The sequence below is a fragment of the Notothenia rossii genome, assembly GCF_949606895.1.
Source record: "Notothenia rossii genome assembly, chromosome: 4".
In the NCBI taxonomy this organism is placed as follows: domain Eukaryota; kingdom Metazoa; phylum Chordata; class Actinopteri; order Perciformes; family Nototheniidae; genus Notothenia; species Notothenia rossii.
Window position 1 is genome coordinate 49252614 of NC_136902.1, and position 25265 is coordinate 49277878.

Consider the following 25265-nt stretch of genomic DNA (forward strand, 5'->3'; position numbering starts at 1 on the left):
CCGCAGATTACTCCGGGTCCCAGCCCCCCCATACCCCAAAAATATTTGTATCGCAGATCTACATGAATCACACAAACGACTTATTTTGGATTCAAAACGGCCAATTTCGCCGAAAGGTGACAAGTTTGCATCACTGAACATAGACAGAGCACAACTGAAACATAACATCTGAGATGTAACAACATAATACACTTTTCGGGGATGCTTGGAATGTGAGGAGTGAGGGACACGGCTTAGAACGGGCGTGTCGCCTGGCAGGACAGGAGAGTGTGTGCACCAGTCTGCCTTGATCTATGAATTCATGTCTGTGACACTCACTGCTGCCCACAGCTGTTTTATAGAAGGAAATTCCTGCACTTCATGAAAGTGTTTTAACCACACACACCTCTACACACACATGACGGGTGTTATTTTCCCCATAAGGAACAAGTCGCTGCAAATTATCCCGCTTATTACACGGCCACATTCTCAACAAAGTAACGACATGACTCCCAATATTAATTGAAATGCTTTTATGGATTTAGAAAATGTTTTTATTGATTTAAAAAATAGTTGTATGTATTGATTTAAAAAATAGTTGTATGTATTGATTTAAATTGACATGCATCCGCTAAGAAAAATAGTCCGTTGTTACAGTTTTTTAAACAGTCTGAATGAAACGGCAGCTCTCAGCTGTGTATTTACACAACTAATGGCCCATCAACCACAGCTCTCTCCCCCCCTCCCCCCTTGATCTTTCTTCTCTAGCAGCTAAATTAACGGTAAGTTACTCTGAGTGACAAGCTTACAGTTAGACACAACACTGTCATTGCAAGTGACCCTCAGTTAGTTGACTTTTATGTTCAACTGCTAAATTCGTTACTGATAAAAAGGGCTTCTACTGTACCTAATTAACTTAACACAAGAACCACCAGAGGTTTTTGTATAGGCCTACCTAAACCCGTCAAATCCCGCTATTAGAATGCAATTTTTAACAACATAGGGTGCTACATAACACACTTTCAGGAAAAGTCACGGACTGGGAGACTTTAATATTTTTTTGTAAAAAAGTTACATTGCACACACACAACACACATCACACAAATTGACCCGATTGGCGGTTCTAGTGTTAAATAAACTCACTAATTAATGAAACCAGTTCAATACGCATTATTAGGGTCTGAGACCTAGGTCGGCGAAGACCCTATTGAAATCGGTCGCGCAGCGACCGATAAACCTGCGAAACACACACAAAACAGGGAAAACGACCGGCAAAAGCACAGAAAAGGTTCGGAAATCATGACGGGTGATAGGCCGCGTGAGCCCAGTCACGTGGACGAAGCCCACGTGACTGCAACTCGCATGATTGATATCGGTAGGATCAATTTAGTCGCTCGCAACGCCAGCGATAACCATGCAAAACCCACACAAAACAGGGCAAAAGACGGGCAAAAGTGGCCTAAATCATGACAGTAGGTAGCCCACGCCAACCGAGTCACATGGGCGCTCGCGCCATCCTAGGCCGTCCATATACATGATTGATATTGGTCCGATTATTATTATTATTATTATTATTATTCTTCTTCTGATTATTATTTGAATACATTGCGCGCACTTTTGACCCCCGCAACATATGTGAAAACTCACCAAATTTCGCATGCGCATCACAAGTCGTGAAAATAGCGATGTGTACTTGGTACCGGAACTTTGCGTAAAAAATTGCGTAGACCACGCCCACTTCCGTTTTTAACGTTAACTCCCCCTACTTTAACTTTCACGTAAACCAACGAAACTCGCTACGCATATCTAGGGTGCGGAGACGAGCAAAAAAGCCTCTTGGAGGGGTATAAAATAACGTACAGCAAGTCGGCCATTTTGAATTTGGTGTCCTCCGTACGAATTTTGTATCGCGTTCGGGACTTTATCCGAACCACTCGAAATTCGTCAGGTATTATCTCGAGACATGGGCGGCAAATTGTTATCACGCAGTTTTTTGGTTTTTCGCACGGCATGACCGTGATTTGGCGCCAAAGTTCGCGTTCGCTCGATGCTAGGCGGTCCCTTGCCATGGAACACGATGATGTCATAACGCCAACTGAAAAACTCAGAACGCCACCAAACTTCACATGATGGTTAACACTGCAGCCCGGAACAGCTCTAGGTCAAATCTGATGTTACTTAATTTGCCATTACCATGGCAACGGATCCTTCGCCATTAAACACGTTGTTGCTGTAACTCCAATGGACACGCTCCCATCGTCCCCCAATCTTCACTTTTATATCACCTGTCCATGCCTCAACAGCTCTACGTTAAATATGAAATCTCACCATTTGTCGTTTCCATGCCAACGCTTCCCTCACCAAAAAACCTGGTCTTTTTGTAATTCAATGGAAAATCGTCCAAACGGCACCAGACTTCAGACTATCATTAATGGTCCGGCCCTCAACAGCTCTCTCTCAATTAGGGGATGTCAACATATGCCATTTCCATGGCGACAGATCCCTCGCCATAAAATACCATGTTGTTGTAAGTCAATGGAAAATAGTCCAAACGGCACCAGACTTCAGACTATCATTAATGGTCCGGCCCTCAACAGCTCTACGTCAATTATGGGATGCCATCATATGCTGTTTCCATGGCAACGCTTCCTTCGCCATAAAATACCATGTTGTTGTAAGTCAATGGAAAATCGTCCAAACGGCACCAGACTTCAGACTATCATTAATGGTCCGGCCCTCAACAGCTCTATGTCAATTATGGAATGTCCTCATAATCCGTTGCCATGGCGACAGTTCCCTCGCCATGAAACACGGTGTTGTCCTAACTCAATGGACAAGGTCCCATCGTCCCCCAGACTTAACTTTTATATCACCGGTCAATGCCTCAACAGCTCTACGTGAAATCCGAGATCTCACCATATGCCGTTTCCATGGCAACACTTCCCTCGCCAAAAAACCCGGTATTGACGTAACTCAATGGAAAATCATCCAAACGGCACCAGACTTCAGACTATCATTAATGGTCCGGCCCTCAACACCTCACTGTGAAAATAGTCAGTTTTCCTCAAAAGCTGTTGCCATGGCAACGCATCCCTCACCAAAATAACCGATGTTCTGTTAACTCAATGGAAAATCGTCCAAACGGCACCAGACTTCATATGATGGGTGACGGTCAGGCCCTGAACAGCTCTAACTCCATTATGGAGTGTCATCATATGCCGTTGCCATGGCGACAGATCCCTCGCCATGAAACACGGTGTTGTGTTAACTCAATGGAAAATCGTCCAAACGGCACCAGACTTCAGATCACAGTTAATGGTCCGGCCCTCAACACCTCAATGTGACAATAGTGACTTTTCCTCAAAAGCTGTTGCCATGGCAACGCGTCCCTCACCAAAATACCCGATGTTCTGTTAATTCAATGGAAAATCGTCCAAACGGCACCAGACTTCATATGATGGGTGACGGTCAGGCCCTGAACAGCTCTAACTCCATTATGGGGTGTCATCATATGCCGTTGCCATGGCAACGCATCCCTCGCCAAAAAACACAATGTTGTCGTAATTCAATGGAAAATCGTCCAAACGGCAACAGACTTCAGATGATGGCTAATGGTCCGGCCCTCAACACCTCACTGTGAAAATAGTGAGTTTTCCTCAAAAGCTGTTGCCATGGCAACGCATCCCTCGCCAAAATACCCGGTATTGTCATAAGTCCATGGAAAATCGTCCAAACGGCACCAGACTTCAGACTATCATTAATGGTGAGGCCCTCAACAGCTCTATTTCAATTAGGGGATGTCATCATATGCCGTTGCCATGGCAACGCATCCCTCGCCATAAAACACAATGTTCTCTTAATTCCATGGAAAATCGTCCAAACCGCACCACACTTCAGATGACAGTTGATGGTCCGGCCCTCAACACCTGAATATGACAATAGTGAGTTTTCCTCAAAAGCTGTTGCCATGGCAACGCATCCCTCGCCGTTAAGCACGATATTGCTAAAACTCCTGTTTAAATGTTCAAAAAGTGTTCAAATTTCACATGTGTGCTAACGGTCAACCCCTCGAGACATATATGTGTCAGTTTTGAGATTTCGTCAAATGTCGTTGCTATGGTAACTAAATGGTCGCCGTGAAACACGGTTCTCTCATAACTCCAGTTAACTTGCTCCAAACGGCCCAAAACTTCACAGGTTTGATAACGATGCAGCCCTCAACACATCTAGGCGTATTATGGGGTGTCATCAAATTCCGTTGCCATGGCGACAGATCACTCCCCATCAAACACAATGTTTGTGATACTGCTGTAACTCCTGTGTACGTTGTCCGATCGGCCTGAAACTTCCCACGTTTGCCAACGGCCGAGTCCTCGAGACATCTGCCTGACGTCGACGTGCGGACAACAGCCTGCGGAGCGTCGAAGACCCGCTCAACGCTGCTCGCAGCTTTAATTATTATTATTATTATTATTATTCTTCTTCTGATTATTATTTGAATAAATTGCGCGCACTTTTGACCCCCGCAACATATGTGAAAACTCACCAAATTTCGCATGCGCATCATAAGTCGTGAAAATAGCGATGTGTAATTGGTACCGGAACTTTGCGTAAAAAATTGCGTAGACCACGCCCACTTCCGTTTTTAACGTTAACTCCCCCTACTTTAACTTTCACGTAAACCAACGAAACTCGCTACGCATATCTAGGGTGCGGAGACGAGCAAAAAAGCCTCTTGGAGGGGTATAAAATAACGTACAGCAAGTCGGCCATTTTGAATTTGGTGTCCTCCGTACGAATTTTGTATCGCGTTCGGGACTTTATCCGAACCACTCGAAATTCGTCAGGTATTATCTCGAGACATGGGCGGCAAATTGTTATCATGCAGTTTTTTGGTTTTTCGCACGGCATGACCGTGATTTGGCGCCAAAGTTCGCGTTCGCTCGATGCTAGGCGGTCCCTTGCCATGGAACACGATGATGTCATAACGCCAACTGAAAAACTCAGAACGCCACCAAACTTCACATGATGGTTAACACTGCAGCCCGGAACAGCTCTAGGTCAAATCTGATGTTACTTAATTTGCCATTACCATGGCAACGGATCCTTCGCCATTAAACACGTTGTTGCTGTAACTCCAATGGACACGCTCCCATCGTCCCCCAATCTTCACTTTTATATCACCTGTCCATGCCTCAACAGCTCTACGTTAAATATGAAATCTCACCATTTGTCGTTTCCATGCCAACGCTTCCCTCACCAAAAAACCTGGTCTTTTTGTAATTCAATGGAAAATCGTCCAAACGGCACCAGACTTCAGACTATCATTAATGGTCCGGCCCTCAACAGCTCTCTCTCAATTAGGGGATGTCAACATATGCCATTTCCATGGCGACAGATCCCTCGCCATAAAATACCATGTTGTTGTAAGTCAATGGAAAATAGTCCAAACGGCACCAGACTTCAGACTATCATTAATGGTCCGGCCCTCAACAGCTCTACGTCAATTATGGGATGCCATCATATGCTGTTTCCATGGCAACGCTTCCTTCGCCATAAAATACCATGTTGTTGTAAGTCAATGGAAAATCGTCCAAACGGCACCAGACTTCAGACTATCATTAATGGTCCGGCCCTCAACAGCTCTATGTCAATTATGGAATGTCCTCATAATCCGTTGCCATGGCGACAGTTCCCTCGCCATGAAACACGGTGTTGTCCTAACTCAATGGACAATGGTCCAAACTGCACCAGACTTCAGACTATCATTAATGGTCCGGCCCTCAACAGCTCTATGTCAATTATGGAATGTCCTCATATGCTGTTGCCATGGCGACAGTTCCCTCGCCATGAAACACGGTGTTGTCCTAACTCAATGGACAATGGTCCAAACTGCACCAGACTTCAGACTATCATTAATGGTCCGGCCCTCAACAGCTCTATGTCAATTATGGGATGTCCTCATATGCCGTTGCCATGGCAATGCGTCCCCCGCCAATAAACCTGGTGTTGTCGTAACTCCAATGGACAAGGTCCCATCGTCTCCCAGACTTAACTTTTATATCACCGGTCAATGCCTCAACAGCTCTAGGTGAAATCCGAGATCTCACCATATGCCGTTTCCATGGCAACACTTCCCTCGCCAAAAAACCCGGTATTGACGTAACTCAATGGAAAATCATCCAAACGGCACCAGACTTCAGACTATCATTAATGGTCCGGCCCTCAACAGCTCAATGTCAATTATGGGATGTCATCATATGCCGTTTCCATGGCAACGCTTCCTTCGCCATAAAATACCATGTTGTTGTAAGTCAATGGAAAATAGTCCAAACGGCACCAGACTTCATATGCTGGCTAATGGTCCGGCCCTCAACAGCTCTCCGCCAATTATGGGATGTGTTCATATGCCGTTTCGATGGCAACGCGTCCCTCGCCAAAAAACCTGGTGTTGTTGTAATTCAATGGAAAATCCTCCAAACGGCACCAGACTTCAGACTATCATTAATGGTCCGGCCCTCAACAGCTCTATGCCAATTATGGGATGTCATCATATGCCGTTGCCATGGCAACAGATCCCTCGCCAAAAAACCTGGTCTTTTTGTAATTCAATGGAAAATCGTCCAAACGGCACCAGACTTCAGACTATCATTAATGGTCCGGCCCTCAACAGCTCTACGCCAATTATGCGATGTCATCATATGCCGTTTCCATGGCAACGCATCCCTCGCCAAAAAACACAATGTTGTCGTAATTCAATGGAAAATCGTCCAAACGGCACCAGACTTCAGACTATCATTAATGGTCCGGCCCTCAACAGCTCTACGCCAATTATGGGATGTCATCATATGCCGTTTCCATGGCAACGCATCCCTCGCCAAAATACCCGGTATTGTCATAACTCCATGGAAAATCGTCCAAACGGCACCAGACTTCAGACTATCATTAATGGTCAGGCCCTCAACAGCTCTATGTCAATTAGGGGATGTCATCATATGCCGTTGCCATGGCAACGCATCCCTCGCCATAAAACACAATGTTCTCTTAATTCCATGGAAAATCGTCCAAACGGCACCAGACTTCATATGATGGGTGATGGTCAGGCCCTAAACAGCTCTATGCCAATTATGGGATGTCATCATATGCCGTTTCCATGGCAACGCTTCCTTCGCCATAAAATACCATGTTGTTGTAAGTCAATGGAAAATCGTCCAAACGGCACCAGACTTCAGACTATCATTAATGGTCCGGCCCTCAACAGCTCTATGTCAATTATGGAATGTCCTCATATGCCGTTGCCATGGCGACAGTTCCCTCGCCATGAAACACGGTGTTGTCCTAACTCAATGGACAATGGTCCAAACTGCACCAGACTTCAGACTATCATTAATGGTCCGGCCCTCAACAGCTCTATGTCAATTATGGGATGTCCTCATATGCCGTTGCCATGGCAATGCGTCCCCCGCCAATAAACCTGGTGTTGTCGTAACTCCAATGGACAAGGTCCCATCGTCCCCCAGACTTATCTTTTATATCACCGGTCAATGCCTCAACAGCTCTACGTGAAATCCGAGATCTCACCATATGCCGTTTCCATGGCAACACTTCCCTCGCCAAAAAACCCGGTATTGACGTAACTCAATGGAAAATCATCCAAACGGCACCAGACTTCAGACTATCATTAATGGTCCGGCCCTCAACAGCTCTCTGTCAATTATGGGATGTCATCATATGCCGTTTCGATGGCAACACGTCCCTCGCCAAAAAACCTGGTGTTGTTGTAATTCAATGGAAAATCCTCCAAACGGCACCAGACTTCAGACTATCATTAATGGTCCGGCCCTCAACAGCTCTATGTCAATTATGGAATGTCCTCATATGCCGTTGCCATGGCAACGCATCCCTCGCCATAAAACACAATGTTCTCTTAATTCCATGGAAAATCGTCCAAACGGCACCAGACTTTATATGATGGGTGATGGTCAGGCCCTAAACAGCTCTATGCCAATTATGGGATGTCATCATATGCCGTTTCCATGGCAACGCATCCCCCTCCATAAAACCCAATGTTGTCTTAACTCAATGGAAAATGGTCCAAACGGCACCAGACTTCAGATCACAGTTAATGGTCCGGCCCTCAACACCTCAATGTGACAATAGTGAGTTTTCCTCAAAAGCTGTTGCCATGGCAACGCATCCCTCACCAAAATACCCGATGTTCTGTTAACTCAATGGAAAATCGTCCAAACGGCACCAGACTTCATATGATGGGTGACGGTCAGGCCCTGAGCAGCTCTAACTCCATTATGGGGTGTCATCATATGCCGTTGCCATGGCGACAGATCCCTCGCCATAAAATACCATGTTGTTGTAAGTCAATGGAAAATAGTCCAAACGGCACCAGACTTCAGACTATCATTAATGGTCCGGCCTTCAACAGCTCTACGTCAATTATGGGATGCCATCATATGCCGTTTCCATGGCAACGCTTCCTTCACCATAAAATACCATGTTGTTGTAAGTCAATGGAAAATCGTCCAAACGGCACCAGACTTCAGACTATCATTAATGGTCCGGCCCTCAACAGCTCTATGTCAATTATGGAATGTCCTCATATGCCGTTGCCATGGCGACAGTTCCCTCGCCATGAAACACGGTGTTGTCCTAACTCAATGGACAATGGTCCAAACTGCACCAGACTTCAGACTATCATTAATGGTCCGGCCCTCAACAGCTCTATGTCAATTATGGGATGTCCTCATATGCCGTTGCCATGGCAATGCGTCCCCCGCCAATAAACCTGGTGTTGTCGTAACTCCAATGGACAAGGTCCCATCGTCCCCCAGACTTAACTTTTATATCACCGGTCAATGCCTCAACAGCTCTACGTGAAATCCGAGATCTCACCATATGCCGTTTCCATGGCAACACTTCCCTCGCCAAAAAACCCGGTATTGACGTAACTCAATGGAAAATCATCCAAACGGCACCAGACTTCAGACTATCATTAATGGTCCGGCCCTCAACAGCTCTATGTCAATTATGGGATGTCATCATATGCCGTTTCCATGGCAACGCTTCCTTCGCCATAAAATACCATGTTGTTGTAAGTCAATGGAAAATAGTCCAAACGGCACCAGACTTCATATGATGGCTAATGGTCCGGCCCTCAACAGCTCTCCGCCAATTATGGGATGTCATCATATGCCGTTTCGATGGCAACGCGTCCCTCGCCAAAAAACCTGGTGTTGTTGTAATTCAATGGAAAATCCTCCAACCGGCACCAGACTTCAGACTATCATTAATGGTCCGGCCCTCAACAGCTCTATGACAATTATGGGATGTCATCATATGCCGTTGCCATGGCAACAGATCCCTCGCCAAAAAACCTGGTCTTTTTGTAATTCAATGGAAAATCGTCCAAACGGCACCAGACTTCAGACTATCATTAATGGTCCGGCCCTCAACAGCTCTCTCTCAATTAGGGGATGTCAACATATGCCGTTTCCATGGCAACCCATCCTTCGCCAAAAAATACGATGTTGTTGTAAGTCAATGGAAAATCGTCCAAACAGCACCAAACTTCAGACTATCATTAATGGTCCGGCCCTCAACAGCTCTACGTCAATTATGGGATGTCATCATATGCCGTTTCCATGGCAACGCTTCCTTCGCCATAAAATACCATGTTGTTGTAAGTCAATGGAAAATCGTCCAAACGGCACCAGACTTCAGACTATCATTAATGGTCCGGCCCTCAACAGCTCTATGTCAATTATGGAATGTCCTCATATGCCGTTGCCATGGCAACGCATCCCTCGCCATAAAACACAATGTTCTCTTAATTCCATGGAAAATCGTCCAAACGGCACCAGACTTCATATGATGGGTGATGGTCAGGCCCTAAACAGCTCTATGCCAATTATGGGATGTCATCATTTGCCGTTTCCATGGCAACGCATCCCCCTCCATAAAACCCAATGTTGTCTTAACTCAATGGAAAATGGTCCAAACGGCACCAGACTTCAGATCACAGTTAATGGTCCGGCCCTCAACACCTCAATGTGACAATAGTGAGTTTTCCTCAAAAGCTGTTGCCATGGCAACGCATCCCTCACCAAAATACCCGATGTTCTGTTAACTCAATGGAAAATCGTCCAAACGGCACCAGACTTCATATGATGGGTGACGGTCAGGCCCTGAGCAGCTCTAACTCCATTATGGGGTGTCATCATATGCCGTTGCCATGGCGACAGATCCCTCGCCATAAAATACCATGTTGTTGTAAGTCAATGGAAAATAGTCCAAACGGCACCAGACTTCAGACTATCATTAATGGTCCGGCCTTCAACAGCTCTACGTCAATTATGGGATGCCATCATATGCCGTTTCCATGGCAACGCTTCCTTCACCATAAAATACCATGTTGTTGTAAGTCAATGGAAAATCGTCCAAACGGCACCAGACTTCAGACTATCATTAATGGTCCGGCCCTCAACAGCTCTATGTCAATTATGGAATGTCCTCATATGCCGTTGCCATGGCGACAGTTCCCTCGCCATGAAACACGGTGTTGTCCTAACTCAATGGACAATGGTCCAAACTGCACCAGACTTCAGACTATCATTAATGGTCCGGCCCTCAACAGCTCTATGTCAATTATGGGATGTCCTCATATGCCGTTGCCATGGCAATGCGTCCCCCGCCAATAAACCTGGTGTTGTCGTAACTCCAATGGACAAGGTCCCATCGTCCCCCAGACTTAACTTTTATATCACCGGTCAATGCCTCAACAGCTCTACGTGAAATCCGAGATCTCACCATATGCCGTTTCCATGGCAACACTTCCCTCGCCAAAAAACCCGGTATTGACGTAACTCAATGGAAAATCATCCAAACGGCACCAGACTTCAGACTATCATTAATGGTCCGGCCCTCAACAGCTCTATGTCAATTATGGGATGTCATCATATGCCGTTTCCATGGCAACGCTTCCTTCGCCATAAAATACCATGTTGTTGTAAGTCAATGGAAAATAGTCCAAACGGCACCAGACTTCATATGATGGCTAATGGTCCGGCCCTCAACAGCTCTCCGCCAATTATGGGATGTCATCATATGCCGTTTCGATGGCAACGCGTCCCTCGCCAAAAAACCTGGTGTTGTTGTAATTCAATGGAAAATCCTCCAACCGGCACCAGACTTCAGACTATCATTAATGGTCCGGCCCTCAACAGCTCTATGACAATTATGGGATGTCATCATATGCCGTTGCCATGGCAACAGATCCCTCGCCAAAAAACCTGGTCTTTTTGTAATTCAATGGAAAATCGTCCAAACGGCACCAGACTTCAGACTATCATTAATGGTCCGGCCCTCAACAGCTCTCTCTCAATTAGGGGATGTCAACATATGCCGTTTCCATGGCAACCCATCCTTCGCCAAAAAATACGATGTTGTTGTAAGTCAATGGAAAATCGTCCAAACAGCACCAAACTTCAGACTATCATTAATGGTCCGGCCCTCAACAGCTCTACGTCAATTATGGGATGTCATCATATGCCGTTTCCATGGCAACGCTTCCTTCGCCATAAAATACCATGTTGTTGTAAGTCAATGGAAAATCGTCCAAACGGCACCAGACTTCAGACTATCATTAATGGTCCGGCCCTCAACAGCTCTATGTCAATTATGGAATGTCCTCATATGCCGTTGCCATGGCGACAGTTCCCTCGCCATGAAACACGGTGTTGTCCTAACTCAATGGACAATGGTCCAAACTGCACCAGACTTCAGACTATCATTAATGGTCCGGCCCTCAACAGCTCTATGTCAATTATGGGATGTCCTCATATGCCGTTGCCATGGCAATGCGTCCCCCGCCAATAAACCTGGTGTTGTCGTAACTCCAATGGACAAGGTCCCATCGTCCCCCAGACTTAACTTTTATATCACCGGTCAATGCCTCAACAGCTCTACGTGAAATCCGAGATCTCACCATATGCCGTTTCCATGGCAACACTTCCCTCGCCAAAAAACCCGGTATTGACGTAACTCAATGGAAAATCATCCAAACGGCACCAGACTTCAGACTATCATTAATGGTCCGGCCCTCAACAGCTCTATGTCAATTATGGGATGTCATCATATGCCGTTTCCATGGCAACGCTTCCTTCGCCATAAAATACCATGTTGTTGTAAGTCAATGGAAAATAGTCCAAACGGCACCAGACTTCATATGATGGCTAATGGTCCGGCCCTCAACAGCTCTCCGCCAATTATGGGATGTCATCATATGCCGTTTCGATGGCAACGCGTCCCTCGCCAAAAAACCTGGTGTTGTTGTAATTCAATGGAAAATCCTCCAACCGGCACCAGACTTCAGACTATCATTAATGGTCCGGCCCTCAACAGCTCTATGACAATTATGGGATGTCATCATATGCCGTTGCCATGGCAACAGATCCCTCGCCAAAAAACCTGGTCTTTTTGTAATTCAATGGAAAATCGTCCAAACGGCACCAGACTTCAGACTATCATTAATGGTCCGGCCCTCAACAGCTCTCTCTCAATTAGGGGATGTCAACATATGCCGTTTCCATGGCAACCCATCCTTCGCCAAAAAATACGATGTTGTTGTAAGTCAATGGAAAATCGTCCAAACAGCACCAAACTTCAGACTATCATTAATGGTCCGGCCCTCAACAGCTCTACGTCAATTATGGGATGTCATCATATGCCGTTTCCATGGCAACGCTTCCTTCGCCATAAAATACCATGTTGTTGTAAGTCAATGGAAAATCGTCCAAACGGCACCAGACTTCAGACTATCATTAATGGTCCGGCCCTCAACAGCTCTATGTCAATTATGGAATGTCCTCATATGCCGTTGCCATGGCGACAGTTCCCTCGCCATGAAACACGGTGTTGTCCTAACTCAATGGACAATGGTCCAAACTGCACCAGACTTCAGACTATCATTAATGGTCCGGCCCTCAACAGCTCTATGTCAATTATGGGATGTCCTCATATGCCGTTGCCATGGCAATGCGTCCCCCGCCAATAAACCTGGTGTTGTCGTAACTCCAATGGACAAGGTCCCATCGTCCCCCAGACTTAACTTTTATATCACCGGTCAATGCCTCAACAGCTCTACGTGAAATCCGAGATCTCACCATATGCCGTTTCCATGGCAACACTTCCCTCGCCAAAAAACCCGGTATTGACGTAACTCAATGGAAAATCATCCAAACGGCACCAGACTTCAGACTATCATTAATGGTCCGGCCCTCAACAGCTCTATGTCAATTATGGGATGTCATCATATGCCGTTTCCATGGCAACGCTTCCTTCGCCATAAAATACCATGTTGTTGTAAGTCAATGGAAAATAGTCCAAACGGCACCAGACTTCATATGATGGCTAATGGTCCGGCCCTCAACAGCTCTCCGCCAATTATGGGATGTCATCATATGCCGTTTCGATGGCAACGCGTCCCTCGCCAAAAAACCTGGTGTTGTTGTAATTCAATGGAAAATCCTCCAAACGGCACCAGACTTCAGACTATCATTAATGGTCCGGCCCTCAACAGCTCTATGTCAATTATGGAATGTCCTCATATGCCGTTGCCATGGCGACAGTTCCCTCGCCATGAAACACGGTGTTGTCCTAACTCAATGGACAATGGTCCAAACTGCACCAGACTTCAGACTATCATTAATGGTCCGGCCCTCAACAGCTCTATGTCAATTATGGGATGTCCTCATATGCCGTTGCCATGGCAATGCGTCCCCCGCCAATAAACCTGGTGTTGTCGTAACTCCAATGGACAAGGTCCCATCGTCCCCCAGACTTAACTTTTATATCACCGGTCAATGCCTCAACAGCTCTACGTGAAATCCGAGATCTCACCATATGCCGTTTCCATGGCAACACTTCCCTCGCCAAAAAACCCGGTATTGACATAACTCAATGGAAAATCGTCCAAACGGCACCAGACTTCAGACTATCATTAATGGTCCGGCCCTCAACAGCTCTATGTCAATTATGGGATGTCATCATATGCCGTTTCCATGGCAACGCTTCCTTCGCCATAAAATACCATGTTGTTGTAAGTCAATGGAAAATAGTCCAAACGGCACCAGACTTCATATGATGGCTAATGGTCCGGCCCTCAACAGCTCTCCGCCAATTATGGGATGTGTTCATATGCCGTTTCGATGGCAACGCGTCCCTCGCCAAAAAACCTGGTGTTGTTGTAATTCAATGGAAAATCCTCCAAACGGCACGAGACTTAAGACTATCATTAATGGTCCGGCCCTCAACAGCTCTATGACAATTATGGGATGTCATCATATGCCGTTGCCATGGCAACAGATCCCTTGCCAAAAAACCTGGTCTTTTTGTAATTCAATGGAAAATCGTCCAAACGGCACCAGACTTCAGACTATCATTAATGGTCCGGCCCTCAACAGCTCTCTCTCAATTAGGGGATGTCAACATATGCCGTTTCCATGGCAACCCATCCTTCGCCAAAAAATACGATGTTGTTGTAAGTCAATGGAAAATCGTCCAAACAGCACCAAACTTCAGACTATCATGAATGGTCCGGCCCTCAACAGCTCTACGTCAATTATGGGATGTCATCATATGCCGTTTCCATGTCAACGCTTCCTTCGCCATAAAATACCATGTTGTTGTAAGTCAATGGAAAATCGTCCAAACGGCACCAGACTTCAGACTATCATTAATGGTCCGGCCCTCAACAGCTCTATGTCAATTATGGAATGTCCTCATATGCCGTTGCCATGGCGACAGTTCCCTCGCCATGAAACACGGTGTTGTCCTAACTCAATGGACAATGGTCCAAACTGCACCAGACTTCAGACTATCATTAATGGTCCGGCCCTCAACAGCTCTATGTCAATTATGGGATGTCCTCATATGCCGTTGCCATGGCAATGCGTCCCCCGCCAATAAACCTGGTGTTGTCGTAACTCCAATGGACAAGGTCCCATCGTCTCCCAGACTTAACTTTTATATCACCGGTCAATGCCTCAACAGCTCTAGGTGAAATCCGAGATCTCACCATATGCCGTTTCCATGGCAACACTTCCCTCGCCAAAAAACCCGGTATTGACGTAACTCAATGGAAAATCATCCAAACGGCACCAGACTTCAGACTATCATTAATGGTCCGGCCCTCAACAGCTCAATGTCAATTATGGGATGTCATCATATGCCGTTTCCATGGCAACGCTTCCTTCGCCATAAAATACCATGTTGTTGTAAGTCAATGGAAAATAGTCCAAACGGCACCAGACTTCATATGCTGGCTAATGGTCCGGCCCTCAACAGCTCTCCGCCAATTATTGGATGTGTTCATATGCCGTTTCGATGGCAACGCGTCCCTCGCCAAAAAAACTGGTGTTGTTGTAATTCAATGGAAAATCCTCCAAACGGCACCAGACTTCAGACTATCATTAATGGTCCGGCCCTCAACAGCTCTATGCCAATTATGGGATGTCATCATATGCCGTTGCCATGGCAACAGATCCCTCGCCAAAAAACCTGGTCTTTTTGTAATTCAATGGAAAATCGTCCAAACGGCACCAGACTTCAGACTATCATTAATGGTCCAGCCCTCAACAGCTCTACGCCAATTATGCGATGTCATCATATGCCGTTTCCATGGCAACGCATCCCTCGCCAAAAAACACAATGTTGTCGTAATTCAATGGAAAATCGTCCAAACGGCACCAGACTTCAGATCACAGTTAATGGTCCGGCCCTCAACACCTCACTGTGAAAATAGTGAGTTTTCCTCAAAAGCTGTTGCCATGGCAACGCATCCCTCGCCAAAATACCCGGTATTGTCATAACTCCATGGAAAATCGTCCAAACGGCACCAGACTTCAGACTATCATTAATGGTCAGGCCCTCAACAGCTCTATGTCAATTAGGGGATGTCATCATATGCCGTTGCCATGGCAACGCATCCCTCGCCATAAAACACAATGTTCTCTTAATTCCATGGAAAATCGTCCAAACGGCACCAGACTTCATATGATGGGTGATGGTCAGGCCCTAAACAGCTCTATGCCAATTATGGGATGTCATCATATGCCGTTTCCATGGCAACGCTTCCTTCGCCATAAAATTCCATGTTGTTGTAAGTCAATGGAAAATCGTCCAAACGGCACCAGACTTCAGACTATCATTAATGGTCCGGCCCTCAACAGCTCTCTCTCAATTAGGGGATGTCAACATATGCCGTTTCCATGGCAACCCATCCTTCGCCAAAAAATACGATGTTGTTGTAAGTCAATGGAAAATCGTCCAAACAGCACCAAACTTCAGACTATCATTAATGGTCCGGCCCTCAACAGCTCTACGTCAATTATGGGATGTCATCACATGCCGTTTCCATGGCAACGCTTCCTTCGCCATAAAATACCATGTTGTTGTAAGTCAATGGAAAATCGTCCAAACGGCACCAGACTTCAGACTATCATTAATGGTCCGGCCCTCAACAGCTCTATGTCAATTATGGAATGTCCTCATATGCCGTTGCCATGGCGACAGTTCCCTCGCCATGAAACACGGTGTTGTCCTAACTCAATGGACAATGGTCCAAACTGCACCAGACTTCAAACTATCATTAATGGTCCGGCCCTCAACAGCTCTATGTCAATTATGGGATGTCCTCATATGCCGTTGCCATGGCAATGCGTCCCCCGCCAATAAACCTGGTGTTGTCGTAACTCCAATGGACAAGGTCCCATCGTCCCCCAGACTTAACTTTTATATCACCGGTCAATGCCTCAACAGCTCTACGTGAAATCCGAGATCTCACCATATGCCGTTTCCATGGCAACACTTCCCTCGCCAAAAAACCCGGTATTGACGTAACTCAATGGAAAATCATCCAAACGGCACCAGACTTCAGACTATCATTAATGGTCCGGCCCTCAACAGCTCCCTCTCAATTAGGGGATGTCAACATATGCCGTTTCCATGGCAACCCATCCTTCGCCAAAAAATACGATGTTGTTGTAAGTCAATGGAAAATCGTCCAAACAGCACCAAACTTCAGACTATCATTAATGGTCCGGCCCTCAACAGCTCTACGTCAATTATGGGATGTCATCATATGCCGTTTCCATGGCAACGCTTCCTTCGCCATAAAATACCATGTTGTTGTAAGTCAATGGAAAATAGTCCAAACGGCACCAGACTTCATATGCTGGCTAATGGTCCGGCCCTCAACAGCTCTCCGCCAATTATGGGATGTGTTCATATGCCGTTTCGATGGCAACGCGTCCCTCGCCAAAAAACCTGGTGTTGTTGTAATTCAATGGAAAATCCTCCAAACGGCACCAGACTTCAGACTATCATTAATGGTCCGGCCCTCAACAGCTCTATGCCAATTATGGGATGTCATCATATGCCGTTGCCATGGCAACAGATCCCTCGCCAAAAAACCTGGTCTTTTTGTAATTCAATGGAAAATCGTCCAAACGGCACCAGACTTCAGACTATCATTAATGGTCCGGCCCTCAACAGCTCTACCCCAATTATGCGATGTCATCATATGCCGTTTCCATGGCAACGCATCCCTCGCCAAAAAACACAATGTTGTCGTAATTCAATGGAAAATCGTCCAAACGGCACCAGACTTCAGATCACAGTTAATGGTCCGGCCCTCAACACCTCACTGTGAAAATAGTGAGTTTTCCTCAAAAGCTGTTGCCATGGCAACGCATCCCTCGCCAAAATACCCGGTATTGTCATAACTCCATGGAAAATCGTCCAAACGGCACCAGACTTCAGACTATCATTAATGGTCAGGCCCTCAACAGCTCTATGTCAATTAGGGGATGTCATCATATGCCGTTGCCATGGCAACGCATCCCTCGTCATAAAACACAATGTTCTCTTAATTCCATGGAAAATCGTCCAAACGGCACCAGACTTCATATGATGGGTGATGGTCAGGCCCTAAACAGCTCTATGCCAATTATGGGATGTCATCATATGCCGTTTCCATGGCAACGCTTCCTTCGCCATAAAATTCCATGTTGTTGTAAGTCAATGGAAAATCGTCCAAACGGCACCAGACTTCAGACTATCATTAATGGTCCGGCCCTCAACAGCTCTATGTCAATTATGGAATGTCCTCATATGCCGTTGCCATGGCGACAGTTCCCTCGCCATGAAACACGGTGTTGTCCTAACTCAATGGACAATGGTCCAAACTGCACCAGACTTCAGACTATCATTAATGGTCCGGCCCTCAACAGCTCTATGTCAATTATGGGATGTCCTCATATGCCGTTGCCATGGCAATGCGTCCCCCGCCAATAAACCTGGTGTTGTCGTAACTCCAATGGACAAGGTCCCATCGTCCCCCAGACTTAACTTTTATATCACCGGTCAATGCCTCAACAGCTCTACGTGAAATCCGAGATCTCACCATATGCCGTTTCCATGGCAACACTTCCCTCGCCAAAAAACCCGGTATTGACGTAACTCAATGGAAAATCATCCAAACGGCACCAGACTTCAGACTATCATTAATGGTCCGGCCCTCAACAGCTCTATGTCAATTATGGGATGTCATCATATGCCGTTTCCATGGCAACGCTTCCTTCGCCATAAAATACCATGTTGTTGTAAGTCAATGGAAAATAGTCCAAACGGCACCAGACTTCATATGATGGCTAATGGTCCGGCCCTCAACAGCTCTCCGCCAATTATGGGATGTCATCATATGCCGTTTCGATGGCAACGCGTCCCTCGCCAAAAAACCTGGTGTTGTTGTAATTCAATGGAAAATCCTCCAAACGGCACCAGACTTCAGACTATCATTAATGGTCCGGCCCTCAACAGCTCTATGTCAATTATGGAATGTCCTCATATGCCGTTGCCATGGCGACAGTTCCCTCGCCATGAAACACGGTGTTGTCCTAACTCAATGGACAATGGTCCAAACTGCACCAGACTTCAGACTATCATTAATGGTCCGGCCCTCAACAGCTCTATGTCAATTATGGGATGTCCTCATATGCCGTTGCCATGGCAATGCGTCCCCCGCCAATAAACCTGGTGTTGTCGTAACTCCAATGGACAAGGTCCCATCGTCTCCCAGACTTAACTTTTATATCACCGGTCAATGCCTCAACAGCTCTAGGTGAAATCCGAGATCTCACCATATGCCGTTTCCATGGCAACACTTCCCTCGCCAAAAAACCCGGTATTGACGTAACTCAATGGAAAATCATCCAAACGGCACCAGACTTCAGACTATCATTAATGGTCCGGCCCTCAACAGCTCAATGTCAATTATGGGATGTCATCATATGCCGTTTCCATGGCAACGCTTCCTTCGCCATAAAATACCATGTTGTTGTAAGTCAATGGAAAATAGTCCAAACGGCACCAGACTTCATATGCTGGCTAATGGTCCGGCCCTCAACAGCTCTCCGCCAATTATGGGATGTGTTCATATGCCGTTTCGATGGCAACGCGTCCCTCGCCAAAAAACCTGGTGTTGTTGTAATTCAATGGAAAATCCTCCAAACGGCACCAGACTTCAGACTATCATTAATGGTCCGGCCCTCAACAGCTCTATGCCAATTATGGGATGTCATCATATGCCGTTGCCATGGCAACAGATCCCTCGCCAAAAAACCTGGTCTTTTTGTAATTCAATGGAAAATCGTCCAAACGGCACCAGACTTCAGACTATCATTAATGGTCCGGCCCTCAACAGCTCTACGCCAATTATGCGATGTCATCATATGCCGTTTCCATGGCAACGCATCCCTCGCCAAAAAACACAATGTTGTCGTAATTCAATGGAAAATCGTCCAAACGGCACCAGACTTCAGATCACAGTTAATGGTCCGGCCCTCAACACCTCACTGTGAAAATAGTGAGTTTTCCTCAAAAGCTGTTGCCATGGCAACGCATCCCTCGCCAAAATACCCGGTATTGTCATAACTCCATGGAAAATCGTCCAAACGGCACCAGACTTCAGACTATCATTAATGGTCAGGCCCTCAACAGCTCTATGTCAATTAGGGGATGTCATCATATGCCGTTGCCATGGCAACGCGTCCCTCGTCATAAAACACAATGTTCTCTTAATTCCATGGAAAATCGTCCAAACGGCACCAGACTTCATATGATGGGTGATGGTCAGGCCCTTAACAGCTCTATGGCAATTATGGGATGTCATCATATGCCGTTTCCATGGCAACGCTTCCTTCGCCATAAAATTCCATGTTGTTGTAAGTCAATGGAAAATCGTCCAAACGGCACCAGACTTCAGACTATCATTAATGGTCCGGCCCTCAACAGCTCTATGTCAATTATGGAATGTCCTCATATGCCGTTGCCATGGCGACAGTTCCCTCGCCATGAAACACGGTGTTGTCCTAACTCAATGGACAATGGTCCAAACTGCACCAGACTTCAGACTATCATTAATGGTCCGGCCCTCAACAGCTCTATGTCAATTATGGGATGTCCTCATATGCCGTTGCCATGGCAATGCGTCCCCCGCCAATAAACCTGGTGTTGTCGTAACTCCAATGGACAAGGTCCCATCGTCCCCCAGACTTAACTTTTATATCACCGGTCAATGCCTCAACAGCTCTACGTGAAATCCGAGATCTCACCATATGCCGTTTCCATGGCAACACTTCCCTCGCCAAAAAACCCGGTATTGACGTAACTCAATGGAAAATCATCCAAACGGCACCAGACTTCAGACTATCATTAATGGTCCGGCCCTCAACAGCTCTATGTCAATTATGGGATGTCATCATATGCCGTTTCCATGGCAACGCTTCCTTCGCCATAAAATACCATGTTGTTGTAAGTCAATGGAAAATAGTCCAAACGGCACCAGACTTCATATGATGGCTAATGGTCCGGCCCTCAACAGCTCTCCGCCAATTATGGGATGTCATCATATGCCGTTTCGATGGCAACGCGTCCCTCGCCAAAAAACCTGGTGTTGTTGTAATTCAATGGAAAATCCTCCAAACGGCACCAGACTTCAGACTATCATTAATGGTCCGGCCCTCAACAGCTCTATGTCAATTATGGAATGTCCTCATATGCCGTTGCCATGGCGACAGTTCCCTCGCCATGAAACACGGTGTTGTCCTAACTCAATGGACAATGGTCCAAACTGCACCAGACTTCAGACTATCATTAATGGTCCGGCCCTCAACAGCTCTATGTCAATTATGGGATGTCCTCATATGCCGTTGCCATGGCAATGCGTCCCCCGCCAATAAACCTGGTGTTGTCGTAACTCCAATGGACAAGGTCCCATCGTCTCCCAGACTTAACTTTTATATCACCGGTCAATGCCTCAACAGCTCTAGGTGAAATCCGAGATCTCACCATATGCCGTTTCCATGGCAACACTTCCCTCGCCAAAAAACCCGGTATTGACGTAACTCAATGGAAAATCATCCAAACGGCACCAGACTTCAGACTATCATTAATGGTCCGGCCCTCAACAGCTCAATGTCAATTATGGGATGTCATCATATGCCGTTTCCATGGCAACGCTTCCTTCGCCATAAAATACCATGTTGTTGTAAGTCAATGGAAAATAGTCCAAACGGCACCAGACTTCATATGCTGGCTAATGGTCCGGCCCTCAACAGCTCTCCGCCAATTATGGGATGTGTTCATATGCCGTTTCGATGGCAACGCGTCCCTCGCCAAAAAACCTGGTGTTGTTGTAATTCAATGGAAAATCCTCCAAACGGCACCAGACTTCAGACTATCATTAATGGTCCGGCCCTCAACAGCTCTATGCCAATTATGGGATGTCATCATATGCCGTTGCCATGGCAACAGATCCCTCGCCAAAAAACCTGGTCTTTTTGTAATTCAATGGAAAATCGTCCAAACGGCACCAGACTTCAGACTATCATTAATGGTCCGGCCCTCAACAGCTCTACGCCAATTATGCGATGTCATCATATGCCGTTTCCATGGCAACGCATCCCTCGCCAAAAAACACAATGTTGTCGTAATTCAATGGAAAATCGTCCAAACGGCACCAGACTTCAGATCACAGTTAATGGTCCGGCCCTCAACACCTCACTGTGAAAATAGTGAGTTTTCCTCAAAAGCTGTTGCCATGGCAACGCATCCCTCGCCAAAATACCCGGTATTGTCATAACTCCATGGAAAATCGTCCAAACGGCACCAGACTTCAGACTATCATTAATGGTCAGGCCCTCAACAGCTCTATGTCAATTAGGGGATGTCATCATATGCCGTTGCCATGGCAACGCATCCCTCGTCATAAAACACAATGTTCTCTTAATTCCATGGAAAATCGTCCAAACGGCACCAGACTTCATATGATGGGTGATGGTCAGGCCCTAAACAGCTCTATGCCAATTATGGGATGTCATCATATGCCGTTTCCATGGCAACGCTTCCTTCGCCATAAAATTCCATGTTGTTGTAAGTCAATGGAAAATCGTCCAAACGGCACCAGACTTCAGACTATCATTAATGGTCCGGCCCTCAACAGCTCTATGTCAATTATGGGATGTCCTCATATGCCGTTGCCATGGCAATGCGTCCCCCGCCAATAAACCTGGTGTTGTCGTAACTCCAATGGACAAGGTCCCATCGTCCCCCAGACTTATCTTTTATATCACCGGTCAATGCCTCAACAGCTCTACGTGAAATCCGAGATCTCACCATATGCCGTTTCCATGGCAACACTTCCCTCGCCAAAAAACCCGGTATTGACGTAACTCAATGGAAAATCATCCAAACGGCACCAGACTTCAGACTATCATTAATGGTCCGGCCCTCAACAGCTCTATGTCAATTATGGGATGTCATCATATGCCGTTTCCATGGCAACGCTTCCTTCGCCATAAAATACCATGTTGTTGTAAGTCAATGGAAAATAGTCCAAACGGCACCAGACTTCATATGATGGCTAATGGTCCGGCCCTCAACAGCTCTCCGCCAATTATGGGATGTCATCATATGCCGTTTCGATGGCAACACGTCCCTCGCCAAAAAACCTGGTGTTGTTGTAATTCAATGGAAAATCCTCCAAACGGCACCAGACTTCAGACTATCATTAATGGTCCGGCCCTCAACAGCTCTATGTCAATTATGGAATGTCCTCATATGCCGTTGCCATGGCAACGCATCCCTCGCCATAAAACACAATGTTCTCTTAATTCCATGGAAAATCGTCCAAACGGCACCAGACTTCATATGATGGGTGATGGTCAGGCCCTAAACAGCTCTATGCCAATTATGGGATGTCATCATTTGCCGTTTCCATGGCAACGCATCCCCCTCCATAAAACCCAATGTTGTCTTAACTCAATGGAAAATGGTCCAAACGGCACCAGACTTCAGATCACAGTTAATGGTCCGGCCCTCAACACCTCAATGTGACAATAGTGAGTTTTCCTCAAAAGCTGTTGCCATGGCAACGCATCCCTCACCAAAATACCCGATGTTCTGTTAACTCAATGGAAAATCGTCCAAACGGCACCAGACTTCATATGATGGGTGACGGTCAGGCCCTGAGCAGCTCTAACTCCATTATGGGGTGTCATCATATGCCGTTGCCATGGCGACAGATCCCTCGCCATAAAATACCATGTTGTTGTAAGTCAATGGAAAATAGTCTAAACGGCACCAGACTTCAGACTATCATTAATGGTCCGGCCTTCAACAGCTCTACGTCAATTATGGGATGCCATCATATGCCGTTTCCATGGCAACGCTTCCTTCACCATAAAATACCATGTTGTTGTAAGTCAATGGAAAATCGTCCAAACGGCACCAGACTTCAGACTATCATTAATGGTCCGGCCCTCAACAGCTCTATGTCAATTATGGAATGTCCTCATATGCCGTTGCCATGGCGACAGTTCCCTCGCCATGAAACACGGTGTTGTCCTAACTCAATGGACAATGGTCCAAACTGCACCAGACTTCAGACTATCATTAATGGTCCGGCCCTCAACAGCTCTATGTCAATTATGGGATGTCCTCATATGCCGTTGCCATGGCAATGCGTCCCCCGCCAATAAACCTGGTGTTGTCGTAACTCCAATGGACAAGGTCCCATCGTCCCCCAGACTTAACTTTTATATCACCGGTCAATGCCTCAACAGCTCTACGTGAAATCCGAGATCTCACCATATGCCGTTTCCATGGCAACACTTCCCTCGCCAAAAAACCCGGTATTGACGTAACTCAATGGAAAATCATCCAAACGGCACCAGACTTCAGACTATCATTAATGGTCCGGCCCTCAACAGCTCTATGTCAATTATGGGATGTCATCATATGCCGTTTCCATGGCAACGCTTCCTTCGCCATAAAATACCATGTTGTTGTAAGTCAATGGAAAATAGTCCAAACGGCACCAGACTTCATATGATGGCTAATGGTCCGGCCCTCAACAGCTCTCCGCCAATTATGGGATGTCATCATATGCCGTTTCGATGGCAACGCGTCCCTCGCCAAAAAACCTGGTGTTGTTGTAATTCAATGGAAAATCCTCCAACCGGCACCAGACTTCAGACTATCATTAATGGTCCGGCCCTCAACAGCTCTATGCCAATTATGGGATGTCATCATATGCCGTTGCCATGGCAACAGATCCCTCGCCAAAAAACCTGGTCTTTTTGTAATTCAATGGAAAATCGTCCAAACGGCACCAGACTTCAGACTATCATTAATGGTCCGGCCCTCAACAGCTCTCTCTCAATTAGGGGAGGTCAACATATGCCGTTTCCATGGCAACCCATCCTTCGCCAAAAAATACGATGTTGTTGTAAGTCAATGGAAAATCGTCCAAACAGCACCAAACTTCAGACTATCATTAATGGTCCGGCCCTCAACAGCTCTACGTCAATTATGGGATGTCATCATATGCCGTTTCCATGGCAACGCTTCCTTCGCCATAAAATACCATGTTGTTGTAAGTCAATGGAAAATCGTCCAAACGGCACCAGACTTCAGACTATCATTAATGGTCCGGCCCTCAACAGCTCTATGTCAATTATGGAATGTCCTCATATGCCGTTGCCATGGCGACAGTTCCCTCGCCATGAAACACGGTGTTGTCCTAACTCAATGGACAATGGTCCAAACTGCACCAGACTTCAGACTATCATTAATGGTCCGGCCCTCAACAGCTCTATGTCAATTATGGGATGTCCTCATATGCCGTTGCCATGGCAATGCGTCCCCCGCCAATA